The sequence below is a fragment of the Habropoda laboriosa genome, unplaced genomic scaffold (assembly GCF_001263275.1).
Source record: "Habropoda laboriosa isolate 0110345459 unplaced genomic scaffold, ASM126327v1 scaffold102, whole genome shotgun sequence".
NCBI lineage: Eukaryota > Metazoa > Arthropoda > Insecta > Hymenoptera > Apidae > Habropoda > Habropoda laboriosa.
In genome coordinates, this window is record NW_017100262.1 from 3,248,771 (window position 1) to 3,260,516 (window position 11,746).

Sequence of the window (11,746 nt, forward strand, 5' to 3'; positions counted from 1 at the left end):
ATTTCTTCCTATTAAAAACAACGTCGCTTCTATAATTACTAAAATTTCTGAAGTTACTCAGTTCGCGTTATTAAAGATCACATATAGATCACCGCCACAGTAACAACATCTAACTTCCCAAGACCTGTACAGATTCGCATCTGAATTCACAAATCAACATTTCTCTCCGCTAAATAAAACACAAACCTTGCCTCAGACCATCGTCCAATCGATCCCAAAAAATATTTTAAAACATCCCACCTCCACCCCACCAAACACCAAAGAACCGCACAAAAAATTCGCGAAAATGTCCCTGACACCTATCACCAATCACCGCGGCAATCGAGCCGGCGAATCGAACAACAGGTGCGTTGTTCCGGGAACCACCGCAAGAGTAGAGGATCCGCGACATGTAGCAGTGCATAGAGGCCAGAGCGCATGGTGTAGCAGAAAGCTATTGCAATGCCTGGGTAGAAGTGGAAAGAAGAAGAAGAAACGAAAGAAGACTACATGGACCACGGATGAAGAAGAAGAAGAAGAAGAAGAGGGCAGAAGAGAAGCGTGGAGGGTGTCGGGACGCGTTGCGGCTGGCATTGGTAGCAGTCTCGAGATAGCCGCCGGCTGGCTTCCTCACCGCCTCGGGGGATTTATTCGGGGATTCCGAGCGCAAAGTGGTGAACGATATATCCAGTGGGCAATCCATCGATCCAAACGCGATTACACCAGTGATCAACGTGGTGGCGAGACACTCTGTGTCCCTTATTTTCGTCTCATATTTTATCCTTGCGAGAAGCTTCTTCTCTTCTCCTCTCGAACGAGAGCCTCGTGTGTATGTGTTATTAGAAAAAAAAAGAAAGGTTTTTCGAGGTGAGTTGGTATAGTAATTTTTATATCCTTTCTTTTGGTTTTTTTGCTTTGTTGCTTTTCTTGTTAGGTAAAAACGTTTTTTCTTTGCTCTTCCGTGGTTTGCTCGTCATGTCAGCTCCGTTCGTCGTGCTATTTTCGTGAGTGTTGTGCAAGTGTCGAACTCGCATTCAGGCGGCACACTGTTGCAGCCTTTCCGCCGGGTTTTGTAAAGAGTTCCTTCTCCATTCTCTATTTTAGTGTTCCTTTAGGTGGAGAGGATGGTCTTCTTATTCTACTTGGTTTTGGTTGCCTTTGATGCGTTTTCTGTGGTCTCTCCCTTGTGAAACTGGCCTTGGATACCAATGGATATCTACCAAAACTCTCGTACCAAGTGAATTTCGACTGAGTAGACCAGAAATTATTCCTCTCACTCCTTCGATACATTTTCTGTGGTCTCTCCCTTGCATCGTGAGTGGCATTGGATACCAATGCTTCGATTCTAAGTGAATTTCGACTGAGTAGATCAGAAATTACTCCTCTTACTCCTTTTTAATAGTCTTCGATAGATTTTCTCTCCATGTGAATTTTGCCCGAGTAGATCAGAAATTATTCCTCTCACTCCTTTTTCACAGTCTTCGACACATTTTCAGTGGTCTCTCCCTTGCATTGCGAGTGGCCTTGGATACCAATACTCTCATATTAAGTGAATTTCGCCTAAACAGACTAGAAATTATTCATCTCACTCCTTTTCAATAGTCTTCTATACACTGGTCTTATCATGTGAATTTCGCCTGAGTAGATCAGAAATTATTCTTCTCACTCCTTTTTCACAGTTTTCGACACATTTTCACTGGTCTCTCCCTTGCATTGCGAGTGTCCTTGGATACCAATAAGTGAATTTCCTTTTCCACTCTCATCGATACATTTCCACCGATCTCTCCATCGCAAGCCTGGCCTTGGACACCAAAGCTCCTCTACCAGTAGAATTTCGACTGATTATTTCGGGCTGCAACGGTAAACGAAGCTGTCTCTCCGCGAGTAACTCGACGCGTTCGAAACACCGGTGATGCGTTGATAGAAAAAATAAAAATGATTACGTGCAGGCGTTGGTATGTTATGAAACTTTTCCGGCCTTGGGCTCTGTTCGTCGTCTAAACTGCGCGCCAGTTGGTTTCCCTGTTGTTTTTCGAATCAGAAACTCGTTGCTAAAATTAACGATTGCATTCTTCCCTGCAACCAACGTATTTCTTCTTTTTCACTTTTTATGAAAATATCAACGATCCAAGATCGACGATAAATTCGACAGGTAGATGTGGTATTTAGGAATGAAAGATGCAACCAGTTCGACGTGAGTAAATTGGTTCTACCGGTAGCAATTATCGAAAGAAGGATAGGAAAGCAATCGCGATATTTATACACAGCATGGTGGTCATATTGTGCTCGACGAGCTGTCGGCACGGTGACAGATATGGAATGCTGTCAACTTGCCATGCGGAAGCACACGGACAGGGTGTAACAAATCTTCTACTGATTATCGCTCGTTCACCACGAAAACACCAATGATTAATAGATATCTTTCGCCTTCGAGTAACTGATGGGCTTCTTTAACCCTTTCATTGAACGTTGGCGCCTACAGACGTTTTCAGCGTTTTCTTGCGCTTTGCTGTTAGAATATCTTCGCGCACACTTTATCATTTTCACACTTTCACTTGAATTTAATTAAACAAATTTTGAAACGATGCAGGCGAAACTTTTACCATACTCTCTACCATAATCGAAAGGGTTAGATATCTAATTAGAGCAATGGGTACTTGTGTTATACAAATATTGACTCGACTGGAATACTTCCTTCGTTTTTATTTTCATTTTTATTTCGTGTTTGTCACACTTCCACCCTAATTTAATAAAACAGATTTAAAAGCGATACTTAGTTATCTAATTAGAGCAGTGAGCTACTGTGTAATATAATTTTCATTTCTCTTGGCTGTTTTATGCAACATTGACAATATCTCGAATATTAATTTTCTTTTAAATAGTTTTCTCGGTGTTTGAAAAATCTCGTTCGTAACGCGCGGACTCATACGGTAACTTTAGCAAATCCGCCGCGGCGAAAGGGTTAAACATCGAGTTAAAGCACCGAATAATTGCGTAATACCAACATTCACAATATCTCGAACATTAATTTTTTTTAAATATTTTTCTCGGTGTTCCAAAAGTCCGTTTCCGGACACACACTTGTAGAGCGGCTTTCAGCGAAATCAGTGGGTGGTTTTTAGCGGGACCATGACACTGTCGCGACTTTGATCCAGCTACGACACCGTGAAACTCGCGGCGAAATGAATTTCTGCGTTGCGTGCCCAAGGTGCCTCATAAAATAGCCGCGCTATTTCACTGGCACAGTTTCACCGCGAGTCACTTGCCCCGTCCAATGAATTAAACCGCGGTCCAGCGGGCCGGGCCGGGCCGGGCGCGAAGGCCAAGTTTTTAGCTTCACGGAAAGATGACTAAACGAGAGTGTGCGGGCGTCGAAGAAGGGAGCGCACGCGTTCACAAGGTGCGACTCGAAATATCTGACTCCGCCGTTCTGCATCGCGTGTGTTTCGGTGGGGCAACAAGTTGCCACTGCAACACAGAAACACACACACACACACATGTCTCAGATCACTTATTTTCAAACGGTAGATTTATTCTGGAAATTTGTCACGTTCGATAAGTTTCTTCAGGATCGTTTCGCTGGCTAAAAAAAGCGCTACCGGTCGAACGTTGACGAGAGGATCGGTCGTTCGTGATTTAATTGGATTAGCAGAACAGGGTTATTTTCATTTGATGTCGTCAATGACAATAGCAGGCGGCTAGAGATGGCGTAATGTTTACCTCCTTCTGATTCTCTGGTGAAACTACGGTAAAATTTGTGGTAATTTGAAGTTTTCAAGAATTATTCAGAATTTGATGCTTCGATCCATCATTTTTCGAGGTGTCTTCTGTTTAGATACTTCAATTTAACCCTTTAGAGACCGTTGGGACACTTGTGCTCCACTTGGGTAGTCGAACGAAAATTCATCTCAATTTAGGGTTCATCGAAGACTTGATGATCGATAGATAAACAGGAATTTTGAGAAAAAATAATTCGGTAATGAAAGGGTTGATTTATGTTGCTGTAATCCTCGTTTAAATTAAATCTATCATCCATTCGTTTCTAATTTCAAGAAAATAATTCAGTCACGAAAGGGTGAATTTTAGTTGTTTTTAATTAAAAGAAAATAATTCGATCACGAAGGAGTTAATTTATGTTGCAATAATCCTCGTTTAAGTTATTCAATTTATCCTCCATTCTTTCCTAATTAAGAAAAATAATTCAGTCACGAGAGGGTAAATTTATTTCGTACATATTTATTCCTTTTTTCAATTAAAAAATAATAATTCAGTCACGACGGAGGTTAATTTACGTTCCAACATTGCTCGTCCGAATTAGGTTCGCGAAACGAGTATATATTTGCGATGCGTAACGTCAAAGCGTACGGTACACGGTGTTTATCGCGCAGCCTCCGATAATACATGGACGATCGCGTTGTATGAACCGGCTCGAAGCGGCGTGTCCGCCGTGGCATTTATTTGTTCGTGACTTTACGCTACTACCGCGTGGATTTCGCCGTCGAAATCAATGGCGGAAGTGACCCGATTAGAGGCGAAATACAAGAAAATGCGGCCAACCCCGCGCGGTGCTACCGGGCCAGCCAATCAGACGAACGAATACGGGTGCCGCGTGTCGGAAATAGATTTCGCTTAAACTAAAGGTTGATCCACCGACGCCACTTTAACCATCTACGTATAACGTTCGATTTATCCTACGGGGAAATCGATCGAATCTATACACGATCTATCTGTCGCTACTTTTCGCCTAATATTTTCAATTTTCCCGCGCTTGCCACGTGACCGATATCTATCGCGCGTAGTATTAAGAATTGAAATATTGTTTCAACGTTTATATCGAGCATGTTTCGTTGTTAGTATTATCTTAAAAGTGTTCGGAATTTGACGGTGGTGTTTGTTTTTACAGTTACGTGTTTCTTTGTTTTTTAAATAGTCGAAGGTTCGGGAGGAAAGCTGCGCGAGATTTAGCGCGCATGCGCAGTGTGCAATTCGAAGGAAAATTGTGGAAGAAATGTGATTTAAAGTGCGTTGTGTATGGTATACGCTTGATGATTAAATTTTCAAGCATAAAGTGGAAAGATTAAGATAAATTTTGATCGAACTTCGTGACAAATGATTGTTCGTTGCTTCGTAGTATCGAATGAAATAGACAATTAATGTTGTAGAATTTTTTGTGCGAGTTGAAAAATTGTTTAGATAACTGTTATGAAATAACTTGTAAGATTTGTAGGATTAGCGAGTATGAAAACTACTTGGAAATTATTTCCAGATGAAGTCGATAAGTTATCAACTGGTCGGACGAGTTTACCTCTTTACTGAAATCTGATATTCAAATTGTCGTCGTTTGAAATAAGGTGGCAGCACCACGACGAAAAGCGGAGATTTAAGATTAGGAATGCTAATTCGAAACTTTCAAACGAAGGATTTAACGCATTCCATTTCTATTGTGTTCTAGAATGATGGTGTAATGTGGTATTCACTGCAATGGCTTCCAACATTTCAATCAAGTCCAAAACGAAACAAGGCACGTTGTCCAATTTCCAATTGAAATTCAAATTCAAATTTTCAAATATTCGAATTCAAAGTTAAATTCAAATTTAAATCTTCAAATTCTAACTTTTCTAATTCAAATGCAATTTCAAATTTAAATTCAAATTTTCAAATTCAAATCTTTGAAATTCAAATTTAAATCTTCAAGTTCACTTTAGAATTCAAATTCAAATTTTTCAAATTCAAACGTTCAACGAAATGTTATCGCAATCTCTCCGCAATCTCTTCCCCAGAATCCACAACGGAGATAACTCGAGTGACAAGAAGAGAGGGAGTCTCGATCGGGTCATCGGGCAGGGTGAGTATCACATCCAACTTTCATACCATTCCACCGTAAACCACTCTTCCCCTCGTACACTACGATATCAATGGCAATAATTCCACCGAAATGAAACAACTATTTCACCCTTATTATCGGCGAGTGTCCTCCCTCACTCTCTCGTCCCCTCTATCAAAGTGACATATAGCCCCGCAGAAAGCGGTATAGCGGCTCTCACTGCTCATTAATGCGCTTTCCTCAAAGGACGAGCCGCGGATAAAGGGTGAAACATCAAACGTTTTTGAGTAATTGGCTAAACGGCAACTAACAAGACGTATATGCCTCCACGCTAAATACGTTACGTCACGATACCGCCATCTAAATTAAACTAAAACCAAGGCGCACCACGAAGGTAGATAGAATATCTGGTTCGATGCCAGAAGCCTCAAGACAACCAAGAACTCACCGCCATTCCAACTACTCCCGCAATGCACGAACACGTCTCTCATTCTTCTCAACGATCATCCTCCTTCTCTCCTCTCTCTCTCCAAATTTTCTCTCTTTATCTAGCTCAATTTTCACGCCAAAGCACTGTCTCTCACCCCCTTAATTCAGCCGGGGCCAATTCTTTTTCTCTCACTCTCTCTCCCTCTCTCATATGTTACTCCCTCCCCCTTTTGCCATACAGCCGCGACATGATTTATACGAAACGCATTCTGTCGGTGTTTCACACTTCCTGGAAGAACGGGTCTGTTAGCGTGCCGGTCGATTTTGTGCATGCCACTCGATTCCGAAACGTCTCGTTTCCATCCGTAATTAGGCCTTAATTAATTGCAAAATGTCTGGGATTCTTCGATTGAAAGAACATACGCTTTGCTGCGTCCATCCGGATGTTGATACGATACCAACTTGTTCGAGTGGTGCGCATAATTCCTGTTAGCAAGTTTCCTGAAAAACGGGCATTTTTGACACCGATAAGTAATATTTTGTCATTTTCTTCTTAGTCATATTTTGAGTTTTGTGAAAATTCTCTTTCGAGAATTTGCTGATGCTGAATTGTGGTGTTAATTAACCCCTTATGAGCTTGTTCGAGATATTTACAATTTTTGTGCCGTGCCGAGTATAATTTAAGAGAAATTTTCTGTCACATCTCGAGCATAATCTGCGCTGCAAGAGTGACTCTGTCTGACGAAGCAAGGAATTAATGGCAGAAATTGAATCTCTCTAGATTATAATTAAAAATGAGGAAAAATTCTTGCAAATGCGAACCTAGTGCTTTACACAATATAAATTATTGTATTTTATGTATTTTTTAACCAATGACGAGTTAACTCGTCTTCCCCGCTGAACGAATTAATAAAAATAACGATAGTGAATAAAATTAAAAAAAGAAAGTGATAATGAGAAAATATAACATAGAAAAAGCTTATAAAATTCAACCAAATCGAGAGAATTTTTCAAACAGAAACTGAGCAAAAGAAAAAAACATCGTTGGAATCTTGATCATTTCCCGAGGAATGGTAACACAGAGGTATAATCTTTGTTTTCGTTCACCCACGAGCCAGCGGCTTCTCAAAGCAAGCATCCGTCTGTTTTCCAACACCCCTCGCTCTTTTATTTCCGCGATAGGGCTAGGAAATCAAAGCCGGGTTCTTGTTCGCGTTCAAGAAATTTTGGCAGTACATCAAAATAGAAGGTTCGTGCCAGTGATCGTTCATCGCCTAGACTCGTGGCTCGTGGAGAAAGTGTCGAACACTTGCTGGTACCTTCTGACAGCTGATGAAACGCAGATCTCAGGTACATTGTATGAAGAGCAAACAAACCGTGGTTTACTCATGTCAGAGCGATGTGAATTAATTAGATTTCCTACTACTACATCGCTACATCGTCTAAATTCTCGACTATTCCAACTCCCCAATTCTAAATTAAAATTTGATCTTTTCTTTTTCTCACCGATTTCGATGAAACTTCGCTATATTGTAGTACACAAAAAAATAGTCGACGCGTATTTTTTTTTTTTGAAAATCGTCCACTTTGAAGGGGAGAAAATCCCCCTCGAACATGTGTGGGTAAAGCACAAGTTTGGTCAAAATTGTTTATTCTCTTCTATTTTTCAAATTTGTGGTTGAAAAATAGAAAATTTATCAATTTACAGTGTTCCTCTAACTCTAACAGTTTGCGAGATATTACACCAAGTGCGTTTACGCCCACAATTTTAAATGCAATTTTCACCCCCTTAATGTGGACGATTTTGAATAGAAAAAAACACGTGTTTAATATTTTTTCGAGTACTACAACACACCAAAGTTTCATAAAAATCGATGATCGTCACTTCCTGATGTTATTGAGTTAAGTGATTAGAATATTTTTAGGTAATTTTCAGGGTAAAACAGAAGGCCGAAATTTTGCACGCTGCTCGACTCCGAAAATTCGGTATCATTTTTCATCAGCTTTCATCGTCACACCTGCAAAATATGACGTCCACAAGCATACGGGTCTACCGAATTGACATATATCCAAAGAACCTAATGGTCCATACTCGAGTTATGTTTAGAATTGGCTTTTCTTTAACCATAAATCACCCGTTAAATCGGTGCTTTGTACGAAACACACGTGAATGGCGTTACAACCTCTTGTCCAAATAAAACCTTCGAAATAGAGCCCAAGGTCCGCAAGGTGATTTAATTTATATTTCACTTAACGTTCAATAACTCTATCAAGCTCCACCTTCGAACCCGTACCAAACGACTCAATTAATTCGTCGTTAAAGTTTACGCGCGGGTGTCGCTAAACGATTTATTCGCTCAGTCATAAAGATTCGATTTACGATCGAAAAATTGCGATAATCGCGTCGCAGGATGTCTCGACGCGACTGACGAGTGAATGCAATTTCGGTGAATCACGCGGTGGCGTTGACACGTTCACTTTCATCCAGACGTTGGCAGAAAATCAAAATCATAGATCCAAGGGAACGCGTCGATGTGCCAATAGAAAACGCGAGCGCTGATACTTCGGGAGGAAAATTCAACGGCTTTCAGTAAACTGTGACAGGCTGTCAGGTGTACAAATGACAGCTTAAAAATCGGGGAGACAGGGATTGTGATGGATAGAGATGATTTTTCAATGAATTTGCGAGGGAGAATTTACACGTGAAATTAATTCAACGATTTTATCGTAAATTCTTTCGGTTTCTACTGTGTGCTTTGAAGAATAATTTCCCTGGGAAAACGCATTTTCGTGGATAAAAATGATTTTCTAAATAAAGAGAATTTACACGTAAAATTTAAGCAACGAACAGGTCGACGATTTTATTATAAATTCGTTTGGTTTCTAGCGTTTGAAAAAAAAAAAAAATTTCCCCAGGAAAACATATTTTCATGGATAGAAATGATTTTCCAAATAAAGAGAATTTATACGTAAAATTTAAGTAACGAATTTGTCCACAATTTTATGATAAATTTGTCCGATTTCTACAGTGTTTCCAAAAAAAAAATTTGCCTAGAAAAACACATTTTCATGGATAGAAATGATTTTTTAGACAAAGAAAATTTACACGTCAAATTTAAGCAAAGAATTTGTCGACGATTTTATGATAAATTCGCCCAGTTTCTACAGTGTGTTTGAAATGAAAATTTCCCGTCATCTCTGCGTAAGTTATCACCGCGGAATCGGCCAAGATTCAGCCAGCACGAGCGATTCCTCGTAAATTAGAATCAGCCTTGGTGCGTCCAATTATTGTCTGGCCGCAAGTTCAAGCGTTATCGTAAATCACCTTTGAACAAAACGCTCCTCGACCGTGTTTTGTACTCTCTAAAACCAACCGATATTTCTAAGCGAATTTCACGTGAAACTTAACATTCCATCCTTCCTTTGTGCACAATCCTGTCCTCGGTTATTTCAGACGAACGCAACAAAAGTGACGTTTATCGATACGAAAAATGATCGATGCGATATTCCCAAGAATATTGCAACAATCCTATTCTACACCCTGATAAGTGTGACTATCCGAGCGCGTTCTGACGCAACTAGCGCCATTTCATACCAGATCCCCGCCATTTTGTACGTCGCAACTCTAGCCAGAAATGGTTGACGTTTAAGCGACGCACGTTCCGCTCGTTTATCGACGCAAACATCATTGTCTGGCTGTGCCAGCTGTAAAACAGTCGTCAGAAAATTAACAGCCGGAACGAAACTGTTTCCGTTTACTCGGACCATACTCCCTCGTATCCCCACTTCGACCATTTCTGCCTTGAAATACCTTAAAATACATCGTTACACTTCCAACTATTCGCCCTATGTTCTCTTTTTTCTCAAAATCATCGCCGCAAATTTACTCAAAAAACAAAAGAACTCGTTAAGTACTCGTCAAAGTTTAAATGGCACGGTGTCGATACATGTTCGACACTTGAAACGTGATTTAGAGCAGGTTGTTTAGGTTCGTTGGCACTTTTCACCAGGGCATATCGCGCGTATCGAAATTTACTGTCGTTCTGAAAGCAACCAGTCCAACCGATAACCCAAGGTATAGCCATTGAAAAATGGTAACAGGTGTCTTATTCATCTTTCGTAAATTGCGTTCGTGACACATGCGAACGGCAGATTTATCACGCGATACATCACCTGTGTCGAGATAAATAAACTAGATTCTCTGTGTGTGTGTGTGTGTGCCACGCGTTGATAGTTTTTTCCTGTTATACGAAACAGGGCATCGATGTGAGTACACCATAAAAGAGTAACGGTGTAATTTTTTTTTTTTTACTACTTTTCGTCGATTATTTATACCGTTGTCGCGTGTTCTTGGTGGCGGAGGAATTTATTAGGGAATAAGGTAGGAAGGTTGGTAATTTTAGACGATCGAATCAGTGGAAACGATATTTCATATCGCGAGGTGTAACTGGGTCGAGAATAGTTTCTCACGCGTACACCACCCAGAGCCGATTTATATCAAATAATGACGCAACGGTCCTAAAGAAAGAAATTGGGCCTGCGGTAGGCGTGCAGTGGCAACAATCGGAACGCTTTAAATAGCCGGCATCAATATTGCCCTTTTCCCTGCTTGTTTGTTGAATAAGTCATACCACCCTCCCTCTTCCTGCATGGTTCATCCACGTTTCACCGCGTGAACTTTAGGTTTTCGCGGAAGTTTCCTGTGTTCTGTGACAATTTTACCAATTCTCTGCGATTAGTTTGAAGGGTTAGAAGAATGGGGTTACTTTAGAGGGGTTTTGTTGACAAATTTTGGAACATTTGGAGAGTTCTGGGACTGTTTTACCATTCCTCAGTATTTGATTAAAGGGCTAAATAGGCTTAGGAATCCGAAAATAGGGTTATTTTAATGGAGAACTTTGTTAAAAAAATTTGGAAAGTTTGGAGAGTTTAGTAGCCATTTTACCATTCCTTAGCATTTACTTAAAGGGTTAAATAGGCTTGGGAAGCCCAAAGTAGGGTTACTTTAATAACAAGTTCTTAGATTTAGCAATCTTGTGAATTTTGTTAAAAAATATCGAAAAATTTGGAGAATTCAGTGACCATTTTACCATTTTTGAAAGCCAACCTTTTACTACGCAGCAGAGGATCTCTAAATTCACTAATCTTGTAAATTGTGTTAAAAAACAATGAAAAATTTGCAGAGATCAGTTGCCATTTTACCATTCCTCAGCATTTGGATAAAACAGAGATAAAATAGAGATACCTTTAAAGATTCATTATTAATCGCTCAACATAATGTACCTAGATTTGCCAATCCTCCGTATTTTCTTAAGAAACACTGAAAAATAACAATAATACAGCTATCTCTACGAGACCCATATTACAATACCGGAAGAAAATTTGAACCTAAAGTCCTAAATACACAAATAAACCTACTATTTTCCTACAGGTGATACCAAAAATATTCACCTCCCTGAAAATTCAAATTGAAGGAGCAATTCTCATTTAAAAAAAAAAAAAAAAAAAAAAAAA